The sequence below is a fragment of the Triticum aestivum genome, chromosome 2A, assembly GCF_018294505.1.
Source record: "Triticum aestivum cultivar Chinese Spring chromosome 2A, IWGSC CS RefSeq v2.1, whole genome shotgun sequence".
Lineage (NCBI taxonomy): Eukaryota > Viridiplantae > Streptophyta > Magnoliopsida > Poales > Poaceae > Triticum > Triticum aestivum.
The window spans coordinates 34,177,554-34,196,717 of record NC_057797.1 but is presented as its reverse complement, the minus strand read 5'-3'; positions in this window follow the sequence as shown (position 1 = coordinate 34,196,717).

Sequence of the window (19,164 nt, the reverse complement as noted above, 5' to 3'; positions counted from 1 at the left end):
TACGATATGAAGGTACAATGAGAGGGTCCAAGCGGATAGATAGCTGCTCAAAGTCTGAACCAGAGTGAGAAAGGTGTTCAGAGCGATGAGAGTAAGCATTGCGTCTGATACCAGAATAGAGCAGTAGGAAGGTGGCTCGCGAATTACCTACGAAGCCAAGCATAAGGGATAACTTTGAAGCAGGGATGTACAGGAGAGTCAGGTTTCGATCTTGTGGAACTGTGGGTTATGGGCCCACCATGTGGGTTAAAAGTAGGAAGGGCGGTGACATCTTGCACGATCATGTCAGCAAGGCATGTCAGAGGATAGCCTATTAGTTATGTCGGCAACAACCTCGGTACCAAAGGCGAGGGACGAAGTGAACCATTTTCCTGCTCGTTGAACGAGGCGGACCATTAGGCAAAGTTCTCGTCCATCGGTGTATACCGGAATGTCATCAACAATAGTAACAGGTTCTTACTGACAGAGTTGTACACCGAGGTGCTTACAAAAGCAGTGACTTATTACTGCTTAGATCATATAAACCTCAAGAAGGTTAAGCGAAACAATGGAAAGGAAAATGTGATTATCAGATTAACAGAACAATGGAAAGGAAAATGTGTTTAAACACACCTTTCAGAGGTATACCCTTCCAAAGACAAGCAGAGCATGATATCCATGACAGGATAGAAAGTAGAAACCCTTTAGGTAAGGGAGAGTAATTTCATGACATTGCCCATGCTACGGTGTTAGGATAAATGATATAGAAATTTAGCATTGTGCTTCAAATGTTCTTATCGATGACAAGAGTACCACAGACATGCTTCGAGATAGCATTGACATGGTCTTTAAGCAAAGGTCAGACTCTGGATACACGAAGGGATTCATTAGGAACAACTTATAGTATAAGTCTTGCAATTTCCTCACGAAAGAATGGGTAACATTGCTAGAGAGGATATTATAACAATAGGTCCTCCGATCAAGTGTGCTAGGCATGACATCATCTTACCAGGACATATGAGGATCAAGGTTATAACTCTTGAAATATGTTCCAACCATCATATCTGACCGAGATTCAGATCTGATTGGTGTCAAGATAACTCAAACACGGGATGCCTGAGAAGAAAGGTGCAACACAAATTGTCGAGGTGACATTGTAAGATTCTCAGGAATTGAACTATGGAAGCGAGTTCCGAAACAAGAGTTCATTAGTAAACCAACGAGAGGATGAGGAGGTGGCTGATGGAATCAGCGACAATTCATCGAGATTAACAAAATATGGATTTCCACACTATGTGAACAAGGAGATAACATTTGTCAGATCGAACAGTACAATATAATGATGTATGTTCGAGGAAAACATACACAATTAAACATGGGTTGAAAGGTGCACCCGAAATATGGGCAGGGTTGCACGACCAACATCAGATTGGCGATTTAGCAACTAGTACACCAAATTGGAATTATTGTCCATTAACTTTGAATCAATAGGGTTGCTAGAGATATCAAATTCTCACAACAGAGTTCACTCAACACGGGGGGCAAGAAAAGAATGGTGATGGCGAGAAGCATCACAATACCAAGAATTCCATTAAGAGGTGGAGCAGTCCTCACAACATCCTTGATATTAAAAGATGGTAATACTCCAAGGTAAAGAAGAACAAATGCTGGATAGCAGGGATCTCAAGGTATAACACAAAACACGAAAAAGTTTGTGTTGAACAGAAGGTAATAAAGTGGTCAAAGAGAACACAAATCATCGGGGGCAAGGATGGTATTTCTCATCATGAACTCAATTGATATCCTGGAAGAGCTCATAAGGTTGATGATGATCACGACACATTTGTCGATAGATTTCATGAAGATGTAATCAATCAGTGACGACAACAAGTCAAAGGAATGATGAAGCGGAAGGTTATTGGAACCATGGGTAGGACACAAACTTGAAATCAAGCTTGTTGTTCAAGGCAAACTGATATGATGAGGAAGATCGACGTAAGCTTAGCTCATCATCGAAAGTTGTGCTCCAGGTTTACGGACCAGGTAGCACAGTTAAAGTTTAGCATGATAATGATATAGCCGGGCAGGCTAGGACTTACATGATCGAGTTCAAATTCGTAAGTAATGAAGGTTACCAAGAGTTGATTAATCGCGGTGCGATCTCGATTCAGTTATCGGTGTCTTTAAGTGTCTAATAACTCAGAGCCCATGAAAAAAATGGAATCAGTGAGAATGTAGTACTTGATGAAGAACTCATAAGAAGTTATGCAGTTCCGTGATAATCTCGATATACCAGGGGGTAATACTCGACGACAGATCAAAGTAGAGGTTGGACCGGGGTATTGCTCTACAGAAGACAAGTGCTTAAACTTACACGAGAAATGGTATTTAAAGGAGAACATGCTCGGAACCACGATTGCAAAAGGCCAGAACCCAAATATAAAATGAACTTATACCAAAGGAATAATTAATTTAAGAGAAGCTTTAATGATAAGATCTACATCGTGTCCATGGGCATGAACACAGGTTCAAGGTCAACTCCCACTTCTCCAATGCATGACCATTCATTCACTACTCTAATAAAAATGATTTCATTGTGAAAACCTACCTGGTGAATTACCAGAGGAGTATGACCCATGAAAACTTTCGGGTTCACACAGATTAAGGAAGGCATAGGTTCATCCCATCGGGACATCTTAGAAACATATACCGCAAGTTTCGAGAGTAATTATCACCAGCTCGAAAGCAGAGCATGGTTGGTAAAATCAAGGAATAGGATTTACCAATGGCATTATGTATCATGGAAAGAACTTCCAAAGTCATTGAATATGAAGGACGCTATCAGATAAAATACAACAAAGGATCTGGTGGTCCTAAAGGGATCTGATGTGAGCATCGGTACTCAACCAGAGAAAGAAATAATGCAAGGAGATCAGACTATAGAAACAACTGGCTAGTTCAAAGCTCAAATGCAAAAGAATTATGACTTCCAATCAAGGGATTAGAAGCAAACTCTCTGATTAAGGACGGATAAGTTACATTGGTTTAGGGTACAATCGATGGCAATCCGATTGGTCAAGAACCAGCTCATGTTTAAAATGATGTCTGAGCCGGTAGGATAAATCCTGAGGATTACGAGCATCCGCAGCATATTGAATCAACGAACTCAAAATGATAGTGACAAAGGATGCCAATAAGATTACTAGACTTATGGGATTAACCATAATGTAAGCAAGCAAAAATTTCAAGAGCAATAGGCTACTGAGGATTTTCGGAAGATCGAATGGTATTTCGAAGATTGGTGACATACATGAATCCACTGGGGATGAGTGGATACTCGATAGGTGCGAGAAATTATCCGTATGGGTTTTTCAATGGAATGGAATTGCAAAACCGATGGCACAAAGTATTCTTGGACAACCACGAGTATTTCGGGGTATCTTGTAATAACAAGAGCAACTGGGGACTGATTGTAAGGACAAGTGTACGTGGTTATCCATAACGATTTATCGGTGGACGGCAATAACAAAAGTGGTGGGCACAAAGTCTCGAGAGAATATCAGAGAGTATGTTTGAAATCTTCTAGTGAAGCAGGCCATCGTCTGTGATAAGGGGCTCTCCGGGTGAAAGTGATCACGATATCCTAATGTTAGATTTTAGCAAATTTGTTTAACCTAAGTAGAAGAGAGTTCAGAGTCCCAGAGTATAGACAAGGAGTAAAAGATACTAATACCACCCAATGGCTACGTGGGCCCGTAAGCCACACAGCCATGTTAGTAAAAAAAATTCAATGACTAGACTCGACTTCGGCCAAGGAGTTGGAAAGGGGGATTCCTACAGGCAGTCGGCTCCTATACCAACTTGTGACGCCCCCGATTCAATCGTACACTAATCATACACGCAAACGTGTACGTTCAAGATCAGGGACTCACGGGAAGATATCACAACACAACTCTACAAATAAAATAAGTCATACAAGCATCATATTACAAGTCAGGGGCCTCGAGGGCTCGAATACAAGAGCTCAATCATAGACGAGTCAGCGGAAGCAACAATATCTGAGTACAGACATAAGTTAAACAAGTTGCCATAAGATGGCTAGTACAAACTGGGATACAGATCGAAAGAGGCGCAGGCCTCCTGCCTGGGATCCTTCTAAACTACTCCTGGTCGTCGTCAGCGGGCTGCACGTAGTAGTAGGCACCTCCCGAGTAGTAGTAGTCATCATCGACGGTGGCGTCCGGCTTCTGGGCTCCAACGGCTGGTCGCAGCAATCGGGTATAGAAAGGGGGAAAAGAAGGAACGAAGCAACCGTGAGTACTGTTGGAAATATGCCCTAGAGGCAATAATAAAATGGTTATTATTATATTTCTTTCTTCATGATAATTATCTATTATTCATGCTATAATTGTGTTATCCGGAAATTGTAATACATGTGTGAATACATAGACCACAACACGTCCCTAGTGAGCCTCTAGTTGACTAGCTCGTTGATCAAAAGATAGTCATGGTTTCCTGACTATGGACATTGGATGTCATTGATAACGGGATCACATCATTAGGAGAATGATGTGATGGACAAGACCCAATCCTAAGCCTAGCTCAAAGATCGTGTAGTTCGTTTGCTGTAGCTTTTCCGAATGTCAAGTATCATTTCCTTAGACCATGAGATTGTGCAACTCCCGGATACCGTAGGAGTGCCTTGGGTGTGCCAAACGTCACAACATAACTGGGTGACTATAAAGGTACACTACAGGTATTTCTGAAAGTGTCTGTTGGGTTGGCACGGACCGAGACTGGGATTTGTCACTCCGTATGACGGAGAGCTATCTCTTGACCCACTCGGTAATGCATCATCATAATGAGCTCAATGTGACCAAGTGGTTGATCACGGGATCATGCATTACGACACGAGTAAAGTGACTTGCCGGTAATGAGATTGAACGAGGTATTGGGATACCGACGATCGAGTCTCAGGCAAGTAACGTACCGATTGACAAAGGGAATTGTATACGGATTGATTGAATCCTCGACATCGTGGTTCTTCCAATGAGATCATCAAGGAGCATGTGGGAGCCAACATGGGTATCCAGATCTCGTTGTTGGTTATTGACCGGAGAGTCGTCTCGGTCATGTCTGCATGTCTCCCGAACCCGTAGGGTCTACACACTTAAGGTTCAGTGACGCTAGGGTTGTAGAGATATTAGTATGCAGTAACCCGAAAGTTGTTCGGAGTCCCGGATGAGATCCCGGACATTACGAGGAGTTCCGGAATGGTCCGGAGGTAAAGATTTATATATAGGAAGTCCAGATTTGGCCATCAGGAAGGTTTCGGGGTCGCCGGTATTGTACCGGGACCACCGGAAGGGTCCCGGGGGTCCACCGGGTGGGGCCACCTATCCCGGAGGGCCCCATGGGCTGAATTGGGAGGGGAACCAGCCCCTGGTGGGCTGGTGCGCCCCCCCTTGGGCCTCCCCTGCGCCTAGGGTTGGGAAACCCTAGGGGTGGGGGCGCCCCCCACTTGGCTTGGGGGGGAAGCCACCCCTTGGCCGCCCTCCCCTTGAAGATCCATCTCCTAGGGCCGGTGCCCCCCCCCCCAAGGCCCCTATATAAAGAGGGGGGAGGGAGGGCAGCAGCACCCTTGCTCTTGGCGCCTCCCTCTCCCTCCGTAACACCTCTCCTCCCCGCTTGCGCTTGGTGAAGCCCTGCCGGGATCCTGCTGCATCCACCACCACGCCGTCGTGCTGCTGGATCTTCATCAACCTCTCCTTCCCCCTTGCTGGATCAAGAAGAAGGAGACGTCTTCCCAACCGTACGTGTGTTGAACGCGGAGGTGCCGTCCGTTCGGCACTAGGTCATCGGTGATTTGGATCACGTCGAGTACGACTCCATCAACCCCGTTCTCTTGAACGCTTCCGCGCGCGATCTACAAGGGTATGTAGATGCACTCCTCTCTCCCTCGTTGCTAGATGACTCCATAGATTGATCTTGCTGATGCATAGAAAATTTTAAAATTCTGCTACGTTCCCCAACAAGTACTCATCCAAAGTACTCACAAGCAAGGAGCTACAGTACATATGTATGCATTGGTATCAAATGGAATAAGGGTATCATATGTGGACTGAACTGCAGAATGCCGGAATAAGAGGGGGATAGCTAGTCCTATCGAAGACTACGCTTCTGATAACCTACATCTTGCAGCAGGAGAAGAGAGTAGATGGTAAGTTCACCAAGTAGCATCGCATAGCATAATCCTAACTGATGATCCTCCCTTCGTCGCCCTGTGACAGAGCGATCACCGGTTGTATCTGGCACTTGGAAGGGTGTGTTTTATTAAGTATTTGGTTCTAGTTGTCATAAGGTCAAGTTACAACTCGAAGTCGTCCTGTTACCGAAGATCACGACTATTCGAATAGATTAACTTCCCTGCAGGGGTGCACCACATTTCCCAACACGCTCGATCCCCTTTGTCCGGACACACTTTCCTGGGTCATGCCCGACCTCGGAAGATCAACACGTCGCAGCCCTACCTAGGCACAACAGAGAGGTCAGCACGCCGGTCTAAATCCTATGGCGCAGGGGTCTGGGCCCATCACCCATTGCACACCTGCATGTTGCGAGGGCGGCCGGAAGCAGACCTAGCCTAGCAGGCGTTCCGGTCCAATCCGACGCGCGCCGCTCAGTCGCTGATGTCACGAAGGCTTCGGCTGATACCACGACGTCGAGTGCCCATAACTGTCCCGGCGTAGATGGTTAGTGCGTATAGGTTAGTGGCCAGACTTAGATCAAATACCAAGATCTCGTTAAACGTGTTATCTTGAAATAACCGCGAACGCCGACCAGGGCCAGGCCCACCTCTCTCCTAGGTGGTCTCAACCTTCCCTGTCGCTCCGCCACAAAGTAACAGTCGGGGGCCGTCAGGAACCTAGGCCCACCTCTACCGGGATGGAGCCACCTGTCCTTCCAGCCCCCTCATCAGAATCACTTGCGGGTACTCAACGAACTGACCCGACTTTAGTCACCACCTGTGTCATGTATATAAAGTATATAGTATATACCCGTGATCACCTCCCGAAGTGATCACGTCCCAGTAGTATAGCATGGCAGGTGAACAAGAGTGTAGGGCCACTGATGGAACACTAGCATCCTATACTAAACATTAGGATAGCAGGTAAAGGTATCAACAACTGTAGCAACAATGACAGGCTATGCATCAGGATAGGATTAACGAAAGCAGTAACATGCTACACTACTCTAATGCAAACAGTATAGAGAAGAATAAGCGATATCTGGTGATCAAGGGGGGGCCTGCCTGGTTGCTCTGGCAAGAGAGAGGGGTCGTCAAGACCGTAGTCGTACTGGGTAGCAGCGGCGTCGATCTCGGTGTCTAGCGAGAGAAGAGGGGGAAGAAACAATAAATATTAAGAAAACAGATGCATAGCGATGCATGACATGACAAGTAGTGGTGTTAGGGGTGCCCTAATGCGGCAAGAGGTGGTACCGGTCAAGGGGGAAACATCCGGGAAAATACCCCCGGTGTTTCGCGTTTTCGGACAGACGAACCGGAGGGGGAAATTGCGTGTTCACTATGCTAGGGATGCGTGGCAGACGAACGGGCTGCGTATCCGAATTCGTCACGTCGTTCTGAGCAACTTTCATGCACAAAGTTTTTCCATCCAAGCTACGGTTTATTTTATATTAATTTTAAAAGTTTTAAATCATCTTCTAAATTATTTTAATTCGAAAATTAAATCTTAAATTGCTATGGGTACACATAATTGTACCCAATAGAATGTATGTGTGGCTGGCAGGTGGGGTCAAGGGGGGGTCCAGTCAGCATTTGACCAGTCAACTGTTGACTGGTCAACAGGGTCAAACAGAGCCCACCTGTCATAGACTGGGTCAACGCAATCGACAGTTTGACTGGTCAAACTGGACAGGGGGCCCACATGTCATTGACTAACAACTAATTAACTTAATTAATTGGTTTAATTAACAGATTAATTAGGTTAAGTTAATTAGGTTAATCTAATTATGATTAATTAGTTTAATTAATCAAGATTAATTAAGTTAATTAATTCTTTAATTAATTAATTAATTGTTATTATTATTCATTTTTATACAAATTATAGTTTTTGTTTGTTTTTTCGTTCTCAGGGGCGTGGCTCCCGTTTGTCATAGGCACAGGGGCCTAGCGGGTCGGGCGCTGGCGAAACGGGGCGGAGCCCTGGGATGGCAGTGACCGGTGCGGGCGCGGCGATGCAGGCCGCGACGAGCGGCCAGCGTGGGGAGGCGGAGCGCGTCGGCGGTGTGCGCAGGGCAACGCGTGTCGTGCGTGAGCGGACGACATGGGATGCTCGCGGGCGAGCGACGCCAGAGGAGCAGCCGCAAGGGGCGTGGCCGCGGGCGCGCGGCTGTGCGCGCGGGCAAGAGCGTGCGCGCCGAGCGGGGGCAGCCGGGCGCAGCGTGGTGGCGCGGGTAGAGCCGCGCCGGAGCTGCGACAAGCAGGGGAAGGGGTCCGCGGGCGCGGAGCTGTGGCGCTAGGCGACGTCAGGACTGGCAGAGCAGCGGGGGTGAGCGGGAGCCAGAGTTGTGGGAGCGCACGGCAGGCTGCGGGCGAGCAGCAAGCAGCAGCAGAGCGATGTGCGGGCGCACGCGCTTGGCACAGCCAGGAGCAGGGGGTGGCGCAGGACAGCGGGCGCGCACGGCGGGGCGGGTCTACGGCGGCGGGCAGCCCGGGCGCGGACCAAGGGCGCGCGGGAGCGCAGCCACGCACGCGCTGGGCGCGGCGGGGGAACGGCCCCGGCGACAGAGAGGGGAAGAGAGGATGCTCACGGCGGGGAGTAGGGACGGGGCAGTGAGGTGCGGGGAGCGACTTGGGGAGGAGGACGGCGTGGTGACATTCCGGCGTGACGAGGCGGCGAGGTGCAGCGGCGATGAGCGACGGGGCGCGTCGGGGACGGCGGGCGCAGCGTCTCGATCCAGATCCAGCGAGAGAGGGGGACCGTAGGGAACGAGAGAGAGAGCGACGTGGTGAGTGGGCTAGGGTTTGGTTCGGTGGGGGGGTGGGGATATGGGGAGTGGGAGGCGGTTGGGCCGGTGGCCTGCTGGGCCGGTGGCCTGCTGGGCCTACGGGGCCGAAGCCCAATGAGGGAGGGGGGTTCCTCTTTATTTTGTTTTGCTTCTCTCTTTCTTTTTATTTATTTTCCTTTCTGTTTTATTAAACTTTAGTATTTATACAATACAAAAGTTGTATAAAAAATAGTATAATAAATATGCCACTGCCACGATTAATTTACGATTAATTTGGTACCTAAAACAATTTAGTTTGAAATTGTTTATTATTTTAGAAGTATTTAAATAATTGTTCTTGCTAAGTTTTATTCATTTTAGAGTATTTAAACATTTTATAAAGTGGGGTTTCTCTATCATAATTACCTATGCAATATTTGGTTCACTCCGAACACTTTAGTTTTAATATTCGAAAACTTTTATTGTTTGCTTGATTTTGAATTCGAATTTGAATCGATTTCGAACTAATGTGAGATTAACAACAGTAATAGAAGTGATGTGGCATCGTTAGCAGAAAATTACTGTAGCTTAATTATCCGGGCGTTACAGGACTTAAGAGCCGCGGTCCAAGAGGGGTGTGCGATTTGCTTCGGCCGACAATCCACAACAATAAGTGTAGCGATGTTCGCGGCGGCAGTTGTTCAGAGCCTTACAATCCAGCTTTGCTGCTATGGCTTTCGCTTGGATATTGGCGCAGTGGAGGTTGTTTCTTCCTCTCTCTGGCGCACGCTCCGACGAAGCTGGTGATCAAAGTTTTCAGTCATTGTGTTGGTGGTTGCAGGGTGAAGAACAAAATTCTGCAAATTCCTTTGTTGGGAGTGTTTCTGGTACTTTCTCTTGGTGTGATATCTCTCTGGGTTTCCCACAAGAGATGCACATTTGCTGCAATCTGCCGATGCTATCTATCTATCTATCTATTATATACTTAAAACAATAGAAAACTAACGGTGGTGATTTGGCACTCTAATAAATAAGATGAATCAACGGTGAAGATTAGGCCAGGACTTTTCTTTGCGGGGATTAGGCAAGGATTAAATTTATACTATTGCACGAGCAACAAAGATTAGACAAGGACATATATGTACGATTGGTTTCCTCCGGCAATACGCATATACAAGCCAAACAAGCATGCACGTGCAGCGTTGTACATTAGGCAAAGACATACGTACAAACTTAAAAGCATATGGATTAATTTCAGCGGACACTCAACCGTACACAATTCAAACTGAACCAGCTTTGGACTATTTTTTTTTATTTGCGAATAATCTACTTCCAAGGGATGTGTAATAGAAAGAATAGAAGGAGCATAAGGTTTCCATTGTACACACGTACATGCATGCGACAAGGCCGGAAGGTATTGCACCTGACTTTACTTTGAATTTGAATCACATCACGGTTATCATCGCTGATGGTAAAAAGTTCATGCCTCGGCCCTAATTCGGCGAAGCACGCTCGCCATCCCATTGGAGACAACAGCGCCATCCGCGTCCGAGAAGCATCCTCTTCCCGATAAGTGCTCCTGAGGTTGTTTTCTGGAGCATTTAATTTTTTCAGGTACAAAAAAATATGTTGATATAAATTTACATGTGCCTCAAGCATGAATATGTACACCTTGCATATCATTTTTTTTTGAATTATAGAAGAACATTTTCCATCCCTTAATTGTTTCTACTTGGCGACCTTTAACTGGGTAAATCTATATGTTTTGCTAGAGGCTGTAAGAATTGGACATATAGGTAGGACACCGTGCAAGAAATAGGTCAAATGATTTGAGGGTTGAAGAGGGAAGGATGTCCAGTAAAAGTATGGTGATGATGCATGAATACCCGACGGCCCTTGGCCGAGTCAAAGGTTACAAACAACATAATCGTAGACCACATACATAGTGAGAGCCACTTGTGCTATCATAATACATAACATCAGACAAATATGAGCTAGAAAATGCTGTGAAAACCAGCAACATGAAATCATATGGAAAAAAGTGTCAACACAAGATCCTAGGGTAGAAAAGCTAAAAGGCCAGCAGTGCTTATGATGGAAAAAGGCCGGTCAAAATAAAATGCATAGATCACACATAATCAATACATTTGGTTTGCACATAACGGAGCAATATCTCTTGCATGTAGTTATATATTCTTGAAACAAAGGACATAGTAGTGGTAAGCAGAGTATGATATCAATCAACAAATTTAAAAAATAAGACTAGGGTACTAGCAAATTCCTCCTCGCTATAATGTAACAAAACCATAGTCACCCCACACCTACCTCAGTGACATAAGAATTGGGGTTTGGAGAAACAAACAAAGTAAGATCATAAAATCAGGGTTGTTGCACTGATTGAAGGCAAAAAAAATTGGACAAACCGAAGGAAACCAAGTGACATGAGACTATAACCACAGTTGTTCCATAGTGGCGATTATCGGTGAAACATCACACTCTAGGAGAATATTATAGATTCATGGTCAAAGAGGCTTGGAGATGAGCAAAGAAGAGAAGAAAATTGTGCATGTATTTAAACAATGTAACTACGCCAAGGTAGCACTTACTACATACATCAATACAATGAAAATGTGTCATTCTTTTCAAAATTATCATATTAAAATTTCCATTTGTAATTACCATCAAATAAAGTAAGGTCCATTGTTGCTGGAAAAAAATTAGTGGCTCACAACCAATCAACTTTTAATGTATACCGTATATGTTGCTTTCACTATGAGGAAAATAAATACTCAAATTACAACATATGGTAGTCTAAAATACATAAATATTAAATATTAAATATTACATATCTAGCCGCGCAAATGCGCGGGTGGAACCGCTAGTTGATATTAATGTGGCTCTTCTTCTATAGGAAACTTATTTTTATGATTATGGGTTAAGTTGACATAATGTATGGCATAATGAAGTGTCGTGTGAATAGATCATTTGAAAGAGAGAGGGGTGAGGGGCATATATCATGACGGGAATGGGGCGGCGTTAGCCATCAGGATATTGATCTTGCGCATATAATTCAAGGCCGATAGGTCCTTTGGCTCGGGAGTGACTATTTTTTCGTGGATATGCATTGGATGCGTATCATTTCATTGATAGGGGGGTGGAGAATTACAAAGAATTGGTGAATCTCACACTACGTGCACTAAGAGGCGCGGCAGAGAGACGCAACGAGTAGAGGAGGGGTTTAACTTCTCTAAGATGACCGTGTTGCGGTGCCTCCAAAGGCACCAGGCGGTGAGGATGGCCAAAGAACCTATGCCCTTGCGCGTGGAAGGTGGTGCTGCATTCGTCGTAGCCGCGAGCCAGACGACGGAAGTGACTATACACTACAAGGATACCCCCTATAAAGTAACACATATTGTCCATCGTTTTAAATATTTGTTGCAAAATTACCAGTAGATACACATATAAGCGGTGTAGCATATGCGTTGCAGGCTTGCGGCTCATGACCCTTTCATGGTGCAAAAGATCTTATTTGTTGCTATGTATTGGTTGCAAATTATATCTATTATAAGACTACAAATATACAAATTTTAAAATAAAAAAATAATTCAGCACAAAAAGAAATTGAGTAGACACGTTGTTACCCATTGTGTGGCGCGAAGAATTTTTTTTTACGGATATGTGGCGCGAAAATCTGTTTAACCGTCCAAGCAAAACCAAATCGTGCGAAGTCCACCACTTTTATTCTCCGATCCAGATTGATATTCGCCTTCAAGTCCGGATCGATCTAGGTCTTGTACGACACAAATCAATCATCCAATCTCCTCCCGCTGAGAGGAAAGGCTGGAAGGTGGACGGACAGGGGGGCGGCGGGAAGGCGACGACGGACAAGGGAGCGCCGGCTTTGTGGGCAGCGAAGAATTTAGAAGCGGCAAGGCCGCGGTAGGAAAGTTGCAAGTCGTCTGCTATCGTCCCCTGCTCCTCTGGCTGCCCATCCAGCCTGCCCGCCGGCGGCGCGCCGCTCCTCCGGCCGCCCTTCTTCTCCCTCACCGTGTACGGGCGAGACTGGCCTCCGAGGTAACCCTCCCTCCCTTCCTCCTTCCGTCTCCTCTCATCCACTGACCTTATTTGTGGCCACCTCGAGACATGGCCGTGGGATGTGATTTGGTAGATAATGAAGGGGATGGACTGTCAGATAGGAGAGATGGATCCATTCCCCTATTTTTGCGATCAAATCATATGAGAGAGAGGAGCTTCAGGCTTGTTTCAATTTCAGAGATATACTGTACCACCTGGGCTGTGTTTAGTTGTTTGGGATTTGTTCCCCACAGGGAATTGATCACCGTGTGGTTTGAGTGAAACCTATGTCTGTCACTTTAATTCTTGTTGGGATTTATCCCCTATCCCTCCTAATCGCTGTCCACTTCATTGTTGTTCGGTTGGTCGGGGATTGAACAAAATCTGTACAGGAATACAGTTTAAATGTTGCACTAAGTAAACATTCATCAATGAATTCAGTTTGTACAGGAATTGCTTGAAATATTCAGGGAATGGAGTGTAAGCATTGCATTGAGTAAACATTCATCTCTGAATTCAGTTTTTACAGGGAATATTTGATACAAATATTCAGGGGATATAGTGTAAGCAAGGTTAGATATTATAGTTGAAGTTTCAGAAATACTAAAGAGTTTTGGGATTGTAAATATTCAAAGAAACAATTTTTTTAATGTGAGTGCATCATGACCAACACATAATAGTATCTCACTCAAGGGTGTGACCTCCCCCAGCTTGAGTCTATCCTTGTGTACCTGCAATCACAAACGTTGGCGATTTTTTTGTAACATTTATTATCGGCTACAAGTCACTAAAAATGTGACATGGATTTGCACAAGGAAAAGGGTAAGTAATTCAGTCAATCATGATGACTAAAAAGTTGGTTGACCTAAGAAAAAGTCTACAAAGTCCTAGTACTACTCCTCCCTTCTGTTTCTAAATGTGATCCCTTATTATCATATCCACTGCTAAACTAATAACATTTAAGTTGGAGTATATTTTTAGTATAGAGTCCATGTATATATGGGAGTAAGACAACACAAGTGAGCATACTCAGAACAAGGACGCTAATTTGCAACATAAATATGAACATGTATGTACAAGACTCTTCTAAGGTAATAACAGATTTGTGTCTAGGAATGGAGCACATCGATAATAAGAACAAGGCAAAGATTATATTCTTATAAAGCAAATGTACAAGAGTGTATACAGATCAAAGAATATTTTTGTGTATACTTGTATGGCATATGTTTAGAATATTTTTGCTTTAATGAACGGTCAGATCAAAGAATTCAGGTTGTATGATATGGTTCTAGGTGTTTGGGACTAGCTGAACTTTGGCAGCTGCTGCCGGTGTTGTATCATGATGAAAATTCAATCGATCAACAATTGAATTGGACTATATGAACTTGCTAGCTACTGCCGTACAAGACGTGACAGCTAGTTATACTATTTACTGCTGGTGATGTACTATGTGTTTACAGATTTTACCTAGCTATACTATGTGTTCACAAATTTACTATCATTCTGTGATGTTGGATGTCAAGTTTACCATTGTTAGGAAATGGTGTACAATCTGGTGTATAAAGTTCGCACATGAAACTTACTACTCTATTGCTTCTACATGCAGGTTCGATGGATAATGAAAAAGTCACCGATCTGAAACTGTGGAGCCTAGTTTAAGTGACGAATTCATTAGTGTTATTTGCTATCTTTTGTTTTATGTCCATGTAATAATCGGATAAGAAGATTTCTACGTGTGACTATCGTAAAGTGTCAACACTTGATTCCAAATTGGTGTTGGTTGTTCTGTTTGCTACACATTCTCCGCCCCCTTCTTCACTAAGGCACAAATTGTATCACTCCTTTACAAAAACTTTGAAATGTACCTGCTCATACTTTTTATACAAAATTCCATCAGACAAGGACAGCCGCGCTATCTGATCCCCAGCGAAGTCCTCCGCCGCTGCTGTTCGGCTCCTAGTCTTCCTCTCTGCTGCTCCTCTCCACGCTCTCATACTGCAGATCGCTGCTACTGCTCTTCTTCACCTCCTACATATGCTGCAATTTTGAACTGAAGACAATTGTCTTACAATTTATTTATTTTGAAAACTAAAAATTACTACGTTTTGGGAACTCATCATAAAATTTGAGAAAAATTCGATAATCATATTTATATATAAAGTATGAGCAGGTACATTTCAAAGTTTTTGTAAATACCCCCTTCGGTCCTTTTTACAATGCATATAAAAATGGTCTCAAGTCGAACTTCATAAAGTTTGACCATTTTATATGAAAAAAATATATCAAGATCTATAATACTAAAGTTATACAATAGGAAGACTAAATTCATGACGCATCTAATTGTATTAATTTTGTAATGTGAATGTTGTTATTTTTTCTATAAAGTTGGTCAGATTTTAGGAAATTTGAATTCAAACAAATATTATATGCGGAGTAAAAAGGACCGGAGGGAGTATCTTCTTCCATTGGCCCACAAATAGTTATGTGGTAGTCGGCTGTCCAATAGTATTTCCATCCATTCAAAACAAATTAGAATGAACCGGATGAATTTAACCAAACACGATGGAATTCACTAAAGTATGTATATAATTTACATAAAACGGATGACATTTGTCCGTTTAACTAAAAACTTAAAAAAAAACTAGGCTAACTTATAGCGGAGGTGTCCTTGTATGCATGCCCGCCCAGACAGGCCACACCGTTGTCGTTGGAGTAGTCCTTCCAGCAGCGGAAGGGTGCCCGGGCACGACAACCCTTTCCGGCCGCGGCCCGGTGCTCGCGGAGGAGCCGCTCCGCTTCTCATGCACCACTCCTTACCGAGTGCCTCGCCGCCCTTTCCTCAGCTGACACGATGCCTACCTGATGGACTTGCCGCGTTGCACCACTCTTATCATGCCGCCTGCCTCAGCCCTCTCCTATGCCGACATGATAGCCCATGACGACGAATCGGCACTGCCGAGGTAGTGGAGGTGAACGCTCGTCTTCGCGATCACCGGTGGTGCATCCTCCTTGAAGGAATTGCCGCATTGCACCACTGTTGTCGCGCCTCTTGCTTGGATGCTTTCTCCTCATCCGACACGATGCCCCGCGACGAGGAGTCGGCGTTGCCTCGACCCCATGGTAGTGGAGGACATGGTTGTGTGCCTTCGCGATTGCCAGCGGCACCTCCTCCTTGACGGAATTGCAGCGTCGCGCCACTCCTGCTGTGCTGCCTGCCTCACCTCCCTCTCCTCTGCTGGCACGATGGACCGCGACGAGGAGTCGACGCTGCCGCGACCACTGAGGTAGTGAAGGAGGTGATCATACACCTTTGCAATCGCTGTCGACACCTCCTCCTTGGCGGACTTGCTGTGTTGCGCCACTCCTACCGCACGCCCACTTCAACGCCTTCTCCTTAGCCAACATGATGGCCCGTGACAAGAAGTCAGCCCCGCTGCAGCCACCGAGTTAGTGGAGGATATGGCTGCATGCCTTTGCGATCGTCGGCGACACCTCCTCCTTGACGGACTTGTCGCGGTGTGCCACTCCTACCATGCAGCCCGCCTCATCGCCCTCTCCTTAGGAGACACGATGGACCGTGAAAAGGAGTTGGCCCCACAATGGCCACCGAGGTAGTGGAGGATATGCTCGTGCGCCTTCGCGATCGCCGACGACACCTCCTTCTTGACGGACTTATCGTGTTGCACCACTCCTACCGCGTTGCCTGCCTCGCCTCCCTCTCCTCAGCCGACACGATGGCCCGCGATGAGGAGTTGGCGCCGTTGCGGCCACTGAGGTAGTGGAGGAGGTGGCCGCTCGCCTTCGCGTTCGCAAGCGGCAACTCCTCCTTGATGGAATTGCCGCGATGTGCGACTATTATTGTGCAGCCAACCTCGCCGCCCTCACCTCAGCGAACACGATGGTTATGTGCCGGTAAAGGCGACTCCTCAGGCGGCGCCCAATCTGGACGCCGTGGTTGCCTATGGGGGACAACTAGTGATCTTAGATATGATGGACGGCAACTAGTGATTTTGGACGACAATCGTACATGTAGGTCGTAACATGCAAGCTAGGAATTTTTTGTTTTTGGATTAACTTTTTCGATTGTTTGAGTATTAGTATTCATTTTTTAATTCACCCATATTGCATTTAATTTGTACAAACATAGAAGAAACACGTTCTACTTGACACAAATATATGTACGAGTGCCCGCACGGGCTAGATGATAATAAGAAAATTTATAATTTGTTTGGCTTCAAATTGTTAGACACCCTCGTAATTTATTTATTTTTGGTTCACACCAATTTTTACTTTTCCCTCCATTCTCTCCCGCCAATAGCGAACAAAAAAAAAAGTAATACACGCGCTACATTACCAAGGCCCCACCTGTCATAGGAATCCAAGACCGAGACTAACATCAGTCAAACAGATCGTGATGAGGTAACTGCGCAAATAAAATCGGAAACCTCCCCCATATCAGCGCGGTTCCCTTCCTCGTCTCCTAATGGACTCATCGCATGCCCAGCGGCCGGTGGCCAAGGCATCACCCCGAGCTGATCAAGGTTAGTTCCCGACCCACTCTCACACAATTCATCCTCACTTGCTCCCTACTCCACCGATCTGTTCTCTTAATCAGTTCACATCTCTCGCCAGGCAAATATCGCTGCCAGATTCTCCAGATCCATCTGGTGCGTGGTGGCAAACAATCCTGCGAGTTCATGTAGTTAGTGCGCTGCTCCTTATCTCATCTTATTGTTGCAATTCATGCCCTCCGTATTGGTTCTCATCTGTTTTTTTTTCACCCACCAATCGATATACAGAGAGATTTCTTTTTCTGATTTTTTTGCGCAGTTACCTCCTCGCGATTTGTTTTCGAGAACAAACAGACAACACCGGTGCAGGCTCTCTCTAGGATGGTGGAAGACTGACACCTGGACATTAGAAGGGAGGAATAGGATCAAAAGTTTAAATAAAGTATGCAAAATACAATATAGGTTGTTTTGGAAACTACAGTATATAGCACACGGAGATTTGAAAATTACTATTCAATCCAGGAGAGACGCCAAACATAACAATTTGGATAGGATCCATGGGAAGGGGTAATCTCTGGCGGACATAAGAATCAAGATATCTTAGTAATAAAACAATGGTAACTTTTGCAATGAGTAAATCGAACATATGAATCCAATGAAGAGATCAACGCTTCTATCAAATTTTCTCTATAAGTACTATTTGAAGCATCTTTCCTATTTATTTTGCATTATATCATCCCTGCTTATGTTCTCAATATATCTTTATGATGCAGGGCTGCTGACAACCTGGTATGAGGAATACTGCTGTGCTGCCCTCCATTTTCCTGTACAGAAAGTCACATTTTCACTTTCAGATAGTAACAAACTAATAATCATTATTCTGTCAGCTTCTTGTTGCAATTTGTGCTCTAGCTCGAGATACCAATTCAAGTTATGTTGCTTGTGGACATTCCAATCTTGTTGGACCGGTGAGTTGATTACAGGTTTTAGGATGGCAATTATTCTATGGTTTGCAGCGACCTCCGGATCTTTTGTGGTCCGGAGTCCAAGATTAACACAAGTAGTAGTATGTTACTCCTAGTGACTTTGCCTTCAGCTTCGCTGTTACATATACACATTCTGTAAATTCTATTTCAGTTATGGGGATGGTTATCTCACACTTAACTGTTGGCATTTTATTTCTACTTTTGGTGAGGTGATTGTGACAATGGAGCATGATGAAGCAACTATAATAGCCAATATTGATTATTCATTGACTGAGCAGAGGAGGTAAGCAGAATAACTCGCTTTTCCATGTCGTTGTTCTCAGCTTGGTGTAATAGACCGATATTTTGTTTAGGCAATTTCTTCCTCGGCGAAATCAATGATGTGGAGATCTTTAAAAGTTGGTGGATGTCTAGGGATTGGGTTCCATGTGGACTGTCCAGATTGCTCGGGTAGGCATGATCCGTGAAGCAAGAATCGCTGATTGCGAAGGCAAGCTCATGCTTCGGTTCCTGAGATGTTGTATGTGCCACATCTTTGCCTGTAATTTGCACTGCAGCCACATAATGTGTGAAAAGGAGGCAAAACCAATAAGGAGAAATAT